Source organism: Gymnodraco acuticeps, unplaced genomic scaffold, assembly GCF_902827175.1.
Source record: "Gymnodraco acuticeps unplaced genomic scaffold, fGymAcu1.1, whole genome shotgun sequence".
NCBI classification, from domain to species: Eukaryota; Metazoa; Chordata; class Actinopteri; order Perciformes; family Bathydraconidae; genus Gymnodraco; species Gymnodraco acuticeps.
Window position 1 is genome coordinate 2479307 of NW_022992160.1, and position 12354 is coordinate 2491660.

General features: G+C 42.7%; 1 protein-coding gene across 3 annotated transcripts in view; it reads left to right on the top strand.

The window, feature by feature from the left end:
- bach2b (BTB and CNC homology 1, basic leucine zipper transcription factor 2b) overlaps nucleotides 1-12354 on the top strand; it is a 90393-nt gene that overhangs the window by 61291 nt on the left and 16748 nt on the right. The gene's annotated exons all lie outside the window — the stretch shown is intronic.

The window sequence follows — 12354 nt, forward strand, 5'->3', positions numbered from 1 at the left end:
AAAAACCAAGTAGCGTAACTGTATTCAGCTCGCGTTACATTTGAAAAACGAGTAATCTGATTACAGTTACTTTCGTAAACCTGAAGTGAATACATTTTGTAATACTTATTGGAATTATTGGTGGAAAAGTTTCCTCACAAAATGTATCCTAATATTCATTACCGAATGAACTGTGTGCACAGCGCAGCAGCATGTCTGTGAGGCCCCGCCCCCGCACGCAGATGAGAGAGAGATCTCTTTTTAAATATATTGAAAGTTAGAAACGGAGATGGTTCGATAAAACGTGCAAGATAACGTTTATGTAGCATTTCTTTATTGTCGAAATGATGACATTTCATAACTGGATCAAATCAAAGTGAATGGCCTGCTGCTGCTGAAGGCATGGGACAAAGATAAGTCCTTTGCCTAATTTATAAAGTAAACCTTAGCATCTCACTAGCAGTGGCAACTGCAATCAGTTACAGCTGCCCTAAGTCTGTAGCCAAGTCTAATAACACCAGTGTACACGTTGCTGTGTCAATACAGATATGTATTTGTTAATTATTTGTCTTTACAAGTCAAACACCTGGTTTATCGTAGCAAGCAGAGCAAACTCCCCTCGAGAAGCGAAAATTGCCAAGGGCGTTGCAACCCTCACTCGCCAATATTTCATCATAAATATAGCACGTGTGTTTATTTTAGCAAACCATGCTCCAAGTAAAATTGAATAGAAATTATAATGTTTAAAAAAATAGAGATCGGACCATCAGTCCTGTGTACAGATCATCAGTCCTGTGTACAGATCATCAGTCCTGTGTACAGATCATCAGTCCTGTGTACAGATCAGTTCGATAAAGTCATGCCAAAACAGCGACATTTTACACGATAAATACGGGTTTAAATAGCAGCATTTGCCACGGAAGGCGAGTGGCAGCTACCGTAAACCTTATCTTACTCTGACATCTTGTGGCAACTCCCGTTGAGCAGCGGCAGATGCCTCGGCAAGTTGTGGCATCTGTGTCATATGCCGGAAGTACTTGCCACAGCCACCACAGAGTAGCGGCCTCTGTGTCATATGCCGGAAGGACTTGCCACTGCCTGCAGATGCCACGAAATGCGCTTGCTGTCTCTACATTACTGATCCGCGAGCTGCATGACACTGACGGGCTGTCAGGAGAGGGAGAGTGCTCCGTTTATTATTCCCGTGTTATTGTAAGTTACTGAACACTTTTGAATAGTTAATCTACTATAATTAGTTTGTTTAATATCGAATCATATCAATTTGTTTTAAAGCACAATAAATAACAAAGAAGACCTTTGACCGGCACTTTTCTCATTTTGTCCGGAAGATTTCAACTTTAACGGACATGTTGACCGGCGAAAAAATATTCTAACGGGAACTCTGACCCATGGAGGAATGTATTGCTTCAATCAACTACATTTACTATAAAAAACTTGGTTCAAATCCACATAAAAGGTGAGAAATGTAACCTTAAGCTGCATCAGCATCTTTTTTCTTCTATACTGTTTCCAGTGGCTTTTGCAGGCATGATATAGCATAGTTTCAAGGTTGTGTCTTCCTGGTCGAATGTACTTATTGTAAGTCGCTTTGGACAAAAGCGTCAGCTAAATGCAATGTAATGTAATGTAATGTAATGTAATAGCAGCAAACCAGATTTGAATTCATGTGCCGTTCACTGGAGGACAAAGACTCAGTGAAAGGTGTGAGAAGTGCATTATTGAGCCTACAAGGCTGTGATTGCCAATTAGCACCTGTCAGCTGCCTGCTGCCGTTGGTGGCAGGTAGCGCTCCGCGGCGAGATTAGAGCCACCTCGACTCAGCGCTCATCAGGTTTAGCAACACTCCTCACTCCTGCTCACCTCAGCTCTCACTCTGTCACATCATCTGATCCCCTTCAGGGCCCCTCCACAGAACACATGATGAAAGCACCCCGCTGACGTATTGATGTCACAGCGACGCACACACATACGCGTACATACATGTGCTGCTGCGAAAGCTGGGGCACATCCCGCATGTGCTGTGGAGTCGGGGCCGGCGAGCATTAATAAAGTAACGCCTGTCAAACGACTTTGTCACTGCGCTTATTGAAAAGGAAGTCAGCGTCAGATTGTCGTCTTATGTCAAATGAGCCTCAGGGGCTTTTTTTCACTCCTCACCTCAAAGAAGGACTGCAGGGAACGGCCTCTGCATCTCTTTCATTCACTCACTGCAGGCATGAATAAAACATGAGCTGCTGTGTGTGTCAGGTGTGAGAGGGAACATCTTTCACTGAGTGTGTCTTTAGTGTGCCAGAGAGTGAGCTGCTCCTGGTGAGGTTTGAACCGAGCCTTCCTCCCTTTGTCCCAACCTGTTCACTTCAACCACGTTCACACTTTTGTCTTATGGTCCTGAAACACCCAGCCGATTTCCGGCGTCGATAGATGTCTGGCCACCGATGAGCGTTGTGTCGCCCTACTCAGATTGATGTGTCCCGCACCGTCGTGTATTTTCGGCCGTGCCAACACCTTCCGCCTGCCGATTCGACATGTTGAATCGGCGGGCTGTCGGGCAAAGAAATCACTCTGATTGGCTGTTCAGCTAGCGAATCAGTGCATGAGAAGCGAAACGGAAGTGAGGGACCCAAACAAACTATTAAGAAGGCAAATGTGAGATTTCATTTAACTCCAGCTCTTGACACAGGTTTGGGAAAGCCCCATGAGCTTCTCGCTGTAGAGTGAAAATGGAACGCACACGCTATTTGTTGTTTATGTCACGCAGTCTGTTCTTCTTCTCTCGGTTATCACGCAGTCTGTCTTCCGGTTGTTGCCTTTTTTGAATGACGAATACACACTACCGCCGCCTGTTGGTTAGGAGAGTTATTGCCACTCACGCATGCGCAGTTCGTACGTGCTTCTTGGCCGTCGGCTGAAGTCTTTGCGGTGTCTTCCAGTGCAACACATGGCCAAGACGCAGAGACGTGAGGCGACGTTCCGTCGAGACGTGTTCTTTGGTGTTCTTTGGTGTCAGTTTGGTGTGTAAGAGGCTTTAGTTGCAATACAACATATAAAGATATATTAGATTTATTCTGTCACTATGGAAACTTGTGTGATTATAGCACATTCAACAACACCCTGCCATTGAAATCTTACACTTTGTAGAAATGTGAAAACACATTTCTTTCTGTTAACAAATGCAGTTATCTTCACTATCACTAGTAATATTGATGTTATTATCTAGGGAAAAGCTCAAATGCTCATTTAATAATGTTTTATATATTATATTTAAATAAAATTCAATTTAATGTCCTATATATTTGTCTTTATATATTTTGGATGTAAAATCTTAATATATAAAGTCACTAGTAACTAAAGTTGACTTTATTCAAATGTAATTCATTTATTATTTTATTTTTATAATTTGACAACACATTAAACATAATTGTATTAGGTTAGTTGAAAGCAATAATATGAAGTTGAAAGTTTATTTTTGCTTTTAACTAAACAAAAAAAAACGTTTAATTAATGCCAACGTTTCATTTTCTTGAGTGCATAAAATAGTGGAATATAATTATAAAGCAGCATAAAATGGAAATGAAATAGAAAAAGAAAATAGAATCCAAGAATAACAACAAATTGGCTTAGAATGTTTTAGTTAAATATAAGTGATTAGTTGTATTTATTTTGATCATCATGTTTATCTATTGAAGGTTACATGTTCCTTTGAATAGCATTCTGTCACTGTGCAGCAGGGAGTACATCTCTGACGGTCCAGACTGTTCATGGAGGAATGTTATTTCATTTAAGTGGCTAGTCAAGTTTTAAGGTCCCTTTCACCCTTGATTTAGGGTCAGTGACGGAGCATGCTGACACATCCCTGCCTCATGTCTGATGGTCTCTGATCTGCTCAGGGTCATTGGGAATATTCCTTCAGACGCTTCTGAAGTCTATGTGTAAAAAAAGGGCAAATAGGAAAGGCCTTGGCTGCCACTGGGGGAAAGGGGAGGGAGGTGAGTGCGGATGAAATGTGAAACAAAGACCACCTCCCCCACAACCTTCATCACTCCTCCCTCATGGCCCGCCGCCCCTGGAATAGCCGGGGCTGGCGCTGGTGAGTGACATCATCTATATCTAATGTGATTGTGGGCTTGCAGAGGGGCAGCCAGTTTCATCAAGGGGCTTTGTTGGCCATCACATCATGGGAACAAAACAATCCTGCTTTATCTAAGCCTGCTGTCCTCCGGGCCAGCCGGCAGGGGGAAGGAACAGAACAGCGTCCACACACAGTGTTTCTCTCCATCATATTTCTTGTGAGTGTAAGAACAAAGAGGGATTCATAAGAAGCAGCGTGCCACCGGGAGCCCTCCACTGGAGAGGAGCAGTCATCACTGTGACAAACAGAAATGACCTCCATATATATGGAACTGTATGCAAAGCTGTGACTCACCACTCACTGCCATGATCACAGCAGACTGCTGTCAGCCAGCTATTACTGCAGCATGCTGATTCTGTTGTCCTTTACAAGAGGCTGGTGTGGAGAATATAATGATCCTACCTACTAGACATTTGAACATTAATCCAAAATAGTGCTAAACGCTTATTAATTGTAGTAATAATATCATCTTTTTGTAAAACTGAATTAATCAAATGACCAATGACAAAGTAATCCTAAGGACGGGCCACTGCACTGTGCTGCAGTATAGAAAAGCCCTGACTGGCTGCTGTGATTGATTCCAGACCGCTGTGGGTCATCAGTGCTACCTCTGAGTTTTATTCTGGAAAAAGTAGAGAAAGCACTGTGATTCAGCAAAGCGCTGGTTCACAGACCTCAAACCACCTCCTGTTTGTCCGTTTTTTCCTTAGTCGTGGGCCAGGAAACACTGCACATTTTTCAATTTAAAAGTAAACACAGTAAATGATGTTGTCGGTTTTAAAGAGGGTGTCCATCTGCAGTGTCATCTAGGATTTGCGGCAAGCTGCCAAACTATGTCTATGCAAAGCTGTTTTGTTTTTCTTCCACATCAAAAAGGCAAAACTTAAGTTGAAGTAAGTTCACATTTTAGGAGCCAATGAGTAGCCAATGAGTAGAGTTCCCGCCTGAAACGGGCATAAACTAAGCAAGAATGGAGGATACATATTTTGGTTCAAATCAGTAGAAGTCCTGGCCCAGGTGGACATTCACTGGCTCCACTGGAACTGCTCAAATATCAGCCATACCCCGTGGCTAAATGAGGTCAGGCCGACAGCAGATATGTTTTGAAATTGCCAAAATCCTGGGGGACGACCCTGTAGGGATCATACATTTAGAATCTTTTTTAACCCAACCAATAGTCTTGATGCCCTCATCATAAAAACTACAGCATGTGTTGGTCTTTAACATGTAAAGGACCTATGCCAAGATCAACCTGACTGGTGACCTCTTGAGGCTGTGTAAAATATGCCTGTACTCTATTGAAAGCAAAAGGTGAAAGTACGTTGTTGCAGCAGTCGTAAAACCTTGGGGTGCCTGGTTGAGTCAGCAAAGTTTGACTTTTAAAAAGTTGACGACATTGGTTTCATTAACGATGACCTTGATCTTGCCCTGACCCAGTAGTTCTAGCTTCCTACCTAAAACTAGACCTTAGCCCTAGAAGTAGCAGGTCAGATTATACTCATATAGTTTTATCTGGACTGCCAAAATACCTTTTGTTGCTTAGGTATGAGGACTAAAAGGGTTGTAGACTGCTGCAAGGGACATCCATCCACCATCTTAGGTCAAGCAGTTGATCGGGGCTCAACCGCCTGCTAATCTAATGGCGCATTTCCACTGCAGGGCCTCGCACGGCTTAGTATGGTATAGTTAGGCCTTGGTAGGCCAGGCTCACTTTATGCTGCGTTTCCATTGCAGTTTTGTAGCTGGGGCAGTAACTATAGTAACGCAGTGTAGGCGGAGCCGTGACGTCATCTTCAATGCGAAACCACAGAACCAACATCAGCCGTTACCGTTATTCAGAGAATACCCTGGAACACTCAGATAAAACAAACAAACAATCGATTTAATTATATAAATAAAATGTAATTAAATGAGAATGGTATCTGTGTTGTTGATCTGTAATATTACAGTGTTACGTTGATTTGTTTGTCCTTCTCGGACCATGCACTACGCATTTCAGTGGTTTTGTGTTAGAAAAGAAAGCAACCAATCAGATCTTGTTCTGGGTCTCTGGGTAGAATATCCTTCAATCAAGGTATTCTACATCCTTGATAGAAAGCCCTGGCCGTTACACTGAATGAGAGCGTGCGTTTGGACTGACAGTTTGATCAACCAATCATATATTGATTTGTAGCCAATGGGCGTATTCTTTCAGAGTTCCTCTCGGTTCCAGGGTATTCTAGAAGGCCCGCTAGTTAACTGGCTCGAGACAGAGGATCTAGATGAATGCCACGAAGCAATTCATGCCGTTTTATTGTTTTTAACGTTGAAATGACAAGTGCAACAGGTGAAGAGGAAGTTGTTGCGGAATTGTTGTGAGTACCATTTTCAAGACGACAATTCAGTGAAAAGACGGACATTATAATGGGGGGGGGGACGGTGGGGGATGTGTGTGTCTACAGAAGGTCCAGTTGTGATAGACACGGTTCGCCACTGCATCACACAGACTAGCCCCACATGGAGTGACCGGCCAGGACTCTCTCTGACAGAAGAAAAGCTTATTAGACAGACGGTGGGAGCCTTCCTTGAAGATTGGGGGTTGGGTGGTGGAAGATGAAGAGGAAGTGGTGGAGAGAGAAATGGAAGTACCGGCACTAATACCCAACACCCTTGGTCCAGCCGGGAGTCTCTCGTACTCTGCCAAGGACACTTCTCATGTTCTATAGACTGCTAGAGAAGATGCAGGGTCTTTGTCTGGGTGTGAGAGGTAGAGGATGAGCAGAAATCCAACGGGGCCACAACATGGTGATCCCCATGTTTATGCTCTTTGTATTTAACCTTCAAACCCAGCACAGTTAAGCAGCTATACACCCTAAATCTACAAATAAACAGACTTTCATCAGCCTGGGATAAAATACCATACAAACAGGGTGGACAAAACAAGTGCTGGACACAGAGAGTATCCTCAGACGTGTTCATGTCCTTTGTACATGTGTACGGTCAGAAATAAATCAGCGTAAACACGATTATTTTGTGTGTTAAACAGTGGAGAGGTGGGGTCATGTCCTCCATGTCTGGACTGTACAGTAAGCTGCACTGGGGGAGGATTAGGGCATACACTATCTGATCCACACAAATCACTGTTTGGGGGGTAACTCACCCACAGCTCAGCACCAGGGATGTCTGAGCTGCTGCTTCACTGAGGATGACACTTTCCTTACCTTTCCAAATCTCTCAACATCACTGGGGAATGGTTCCATCAGCTTAGTCCCTCTTTTCACTGTCATTACTGATCCAAATGTGCACTAAACCTTACAGTACAGAGCAGTATAATTATAACAGTGTGTGTGTCAGTGTGTAAATGTTTTTATTCTACTGTATTTTGTTAAGGAGTTTGTGAGCCTCTCCGCTCACACAGGGTTCAAATAGGGACGGAAAGAGTAGGTTGGTTTATCACAGGCGTTTATTAGCTCCAAACAAAAGTATCCACGGGTCTCCAACGTTGCCCGTGTGGGAACCTTCACAGGTCCTTTGGCGACCTTCCAGGATCCTGCCTACTGCAAACAGACCAGAACCAGGTTACGACATGCTTTTATTCCGGCACTGATTACCTGATTCCGATCAGCTGTCTGGCCTCCAGCCGAGCCACTCCCTTCACTCCAGCAGCCGGCGCCCTAACCACACCCCGCTGCCACAGAGTTATTTTTAGGGTTGGGATTTAGGGTTGGGATTTAGGGTTGGGATTTATCTTGGATTTATATTTAAACTGCATGAGTGTTTAAGATGTACTTTCATTTGAGATAATTAATACAATAGTTCAGGTCCAAACTTTTCCCCCTTCAGTAACCAATGAACAAATCTGGGAAGCCAAATCTTCTTAAGTGTTTTTGTTCAAAAGAAAAATTATAATTTGCTTGTTTTCTTTTATTTAGTTGAATGTTGAGTCACGGTAAAGTTGGTCATGTTCTATTTATTCTGTAAAACCGAGATTTCCCACAACCAATCGTGCAAATGCATCAATTTAAATCATGGGTTTTCTTTACAGATGCGTAAAGGCTTCTAGAAAATTGGTCACTGAGTACAAAAAAAGCAGGAAAATACTAATAACCGATTAAAAAATCCAAGCCAACTGAGAAGAAATATATATAGCTATTGATTTTAGTACATTTTACTCCCTAGCTTGCAGATATTGGAAGTATAGTTACTGTATGGATGACTCCATGTCTGATTTAATGTTTTCATTGTTGCTTATTGCAGTAATGAAACTTTTGGACAACAATAAAAACATGTGTTGACAGTGATTGATAATCTAATGAATGGAAGTTTTGAATTATTATTTGTTTATACCATACAGAAATAATTGAAAAAAAATTCTTCTTGAAACCAATCAAATAATCTTAGATACCACGTTATGTTTCGTGAACTATTGTAAAACATTTGATTTGTAAATGCAAAATCTGGTATGGTAATAATAAGCTATACTTAGTTACATTGCAGTGCATTTCTAAAGTGACGCAAGCTTGTCAGGTATTTTCTGACTTAATAACATAATTTCCTTCGGCCACAGAGATGTTCTGTCGTGCAGCAGGCCTTTTCCTCTGCACACTTCCAGTCATTTCCTCCAGCACAAAGCTGAACCCTCAGTGTGGTCAGTGTGTATACAGTACAGCCTGCTTCATCTCCATCAGCGCTGTGACTCAGGCTCTTTTTTGTCTGCCTGCAAACACAAAGGTTAATGTCAGTAGAGACTGAGTGTTTCCTCCTGCACTCCATTGTCATGCCATGCCATGTACTCATTAGCATGCATGACATGCAGGAATTCACTGGAGTACATTTGCATAAATTAGCCATTTCTTCCATAGAGGCGAAAGGCCGATGTAGGAGAGGAGCACTGGGTGAGAGAGGAGGGTGGAGAGGGAGGGTGTAGTATTGCTCAGCCTGTTAATGAAAGGCTGTTTGGCAGGCTCCCCAGAAATGTTATGCAAACTGTCCGGCTCTGTGATTGGCCGCTGCCTATAGTTTCCTGCCCTGTAATGGTATCTCATGTCCAGTCCAGACACAGATCAGAGCCCTCTTATCCTAAAATGGCCCCAATCTGTCCCGTTGAGTAATTTCTCTCTTTGTCTTAATTCATACACTAAGTGCTGCTAACAGCTGAAATGCTTCATGCATGCGGATAGTGATCAGGCTCCCTGTCCTCCTCTTCCTTCTTTAACAGTTTCCTAAGCTCTGGCTGTCTCCCTCCCTCTTTGATTTTCTTCTGTGCTCTGTCCATCCTCCCTCATATTTACCCCCCCACCCTGCGTCTCTCATGTTATGCTTTCCTTCATTAGGCTGATGTGCTGGTTATAACAGTGGAGTAATCACATATGGTGCAGAGCACACATAAAGATCTCTCCCGCAGACAGCAGCTGCTGATACTAGCTGAAAATAGATCCCTGGTACGCTCAGCACTTTCTCTCCAGCAGCTTTACTGCAGCTCTGCCTCACCATTACTGTGTGTGTGTGTGTGTGTGTGTGTGTGTGTGTGTGTGTGTGTGTGTGTGTGTGTGTGTGTGTGTGTGTGTGTGTGTGTGTGTGTGTGTGTGTGTGTGTGTGTGTGTGTGTGTGTGTGTGTGTGTGTGTGTGTGTGTGTGTGTGTGTGTGTGTGTGTGTGTTGCAGCATTAGTAGTAGGGGATGTGCTGCTCTCATCAATAGAGCAGATAGAGCACTCAGAGCCTCTACCCTCACCCCAATCCCTCACACACTCTCACCCACCCACTTACCCTAGCACACACACATACACGTACACTACAACTACACACACACCATTCCCCTCACAGATATGGAGTCAGCAGATTTCTCTTAACAATGACTGATATGGTTGCTGCCGTTGGACTGTCTGTTACGCAGGGCGCACTGCAAGGTGCTTTAAACCAGAGGCATGCTGGGAGCTGCAGAATGTGGATGCTCTGTTAACACAAGAAAGATGGAGGAGCGCTGCCTACATTTGCAAAAATACAGAAATATCTTGTACGCATCACACATTACACACTGTATGCAAACAGCTGTGTATTTAGCATATCACACACCTGTCAATGCTGGAGCTGCAGGTATGATTATAACATCATAAACATTGTGCTGTCTGTTGCCATAACAATGGAAAAACGCACATGTGAAATGTAAATTAACAAAATAATTAAACTCAATATCATAGAGATCATCCAATTATTGAAGAGTACATTTACATCTCTTTTATAGCATGGTGGATTAACTGTAGTCACCACTACATTGGCAGTGTAGATAATAAGGCCAGGAGTAGAAACTCGCACATACCCATCTGGGAATATTTCTAGCTGTCACAGGCCAGTTGAAAGAAATATGGATATTATTTGACAGCTGTTGCTGTCAAGAAGAAGTGCCTCAATAAGAGTCTGAAAAATACATTTATTTATAGCTTTTAAAGAGAGACTCACAGATGGCTTCCAAGCAACGGTGGCTCATGGAACAGAGTAATGTGTAACGGAGAGAGAAGAAAAACAAGTGAATGGTGAGAGATCTCACCGTGTGTGTGTAACCCCCCTAAAAAACAAACATCTCCTGATATGGACATGTTTTATAACATTGGCTTTGTTCATTTACAGTCACAAGATCTCCACACTGATTACTGCTTTCAGACTAATGATTAAATGGCAAAGTGAATAAAGATGTGGGTTTGTTTTAAAACATTAGGAGAAAGCACCTAACTGACTTCAGATTGAATTGTGAGACATTAACTTGTAGATCATTGAGTTAAGCTGAAAGTCAAGTTGGGTGTTTTACAGTTTAAAGCTCTAATCGTCATATCTCTTCTAATCACATAATCCCTGTCTGTATTTTAGGGTCAAGTTCCATTGAAACTGGCATAAACACATACTCTATTGTGTGCTCCTCTAGTATATATTATTTTAATTTGTTTGCAAGTGAACAACAAAGTCAATAAACGATTGCCTCTTCTACGTTTAGACCAGGGGTGTCAAACTCAACTTCATTGCGGGCCACATTAGCATTATGTTTGCACTCAAAGGGCCGGTTGTAACTTTAACACTATATAAATATACATATATAAATATATAAAATGTATTATATTACATTATTGGCTCTGCATTGGATTATTAGCAGTTCTGGTAATAACTTCATGAATCACGTCTGTAAGTCTAGGGCAAGTAATTGAGAGCAAATATTGAACAATTATACATATTGTATATTATATTCTTTGGTATCTCTTGCGGGCCACGTAAAATTAGGTCACGGGCCGGTTTTGGCCCGCGGGCCTTGAGTTTGACACCCCTGGTTTAGACCTATACAAATCAAAAAGCAACAACCGATTGCACATGTTTACTCATTTTCCTGAAAAGCCAGATGATTGAATTCCTTCTCAGACTCTATGTAGTGACCTCAAGCAATTTTTTACTGAGATATTTGAGTTTCCTCGATCATACTGCTTAGTTGTTTTTCCTAAGCGGAAAAATCCACAAATTCTGAGGTTTTTGAAGCTTGATTACTGCAGAGGGGAATTCCTGTTTTACTAGTGGGGAGTCTGGCAGGGACGCTGGAAGCTGCTGCAGTGCTCACAGGTTATACCAGAGGTGGGACCAAGTCATTGTTTTGCAAGTCCGAGTCAAGTCTCAAGTCTTTGCGCTCAAGTCCAAGTCGAGTCTCAAGTCATCAAATTGGTGACTCGAGTCTGACTCGAGTCCACACCTCTGGGTTATACTGTCCACCCACTGTAGGGTCATTCATCTTCTTGTTCCCCCCAACAAAGGGAAACAATAATCACCATATACAGTTGGCTCATTAAAAACACATTGTTCCGCTCATCCTCTGCCACGGCAAGCTCTGTTCAATCTTGAAAGGAAAGCGTAACATCACTCAGCCTCTGAAAAGGTGCTTTGTAGAGCAAACAATACCGTCTCAAAGTGAACGCATTGCAATTGTGTTACTGCTCCTTTTCTATGTGTGTGCTTTGATTGCATTGCCCAAACCGTAATGTGTTTGTCACCAAATCATTAACCGGGATAAAGCTGCAGGGATTGGTTGAGTGAATGGATGAATGCAACCTAGTGTGAATCTCAAGCTGATCTCCAAACAGCAGACAAGCGTTGTGGTCTTTCTCTGGTCTCTGGTCTCAGCGCTGTGCGACAACAGCAGCCGGGCAGCCAGGACTTCTGCAGGCTCAGGAGTTTACCTAATTATCTGGCATTAAGTCTAAATGGAAGGCTTCCCT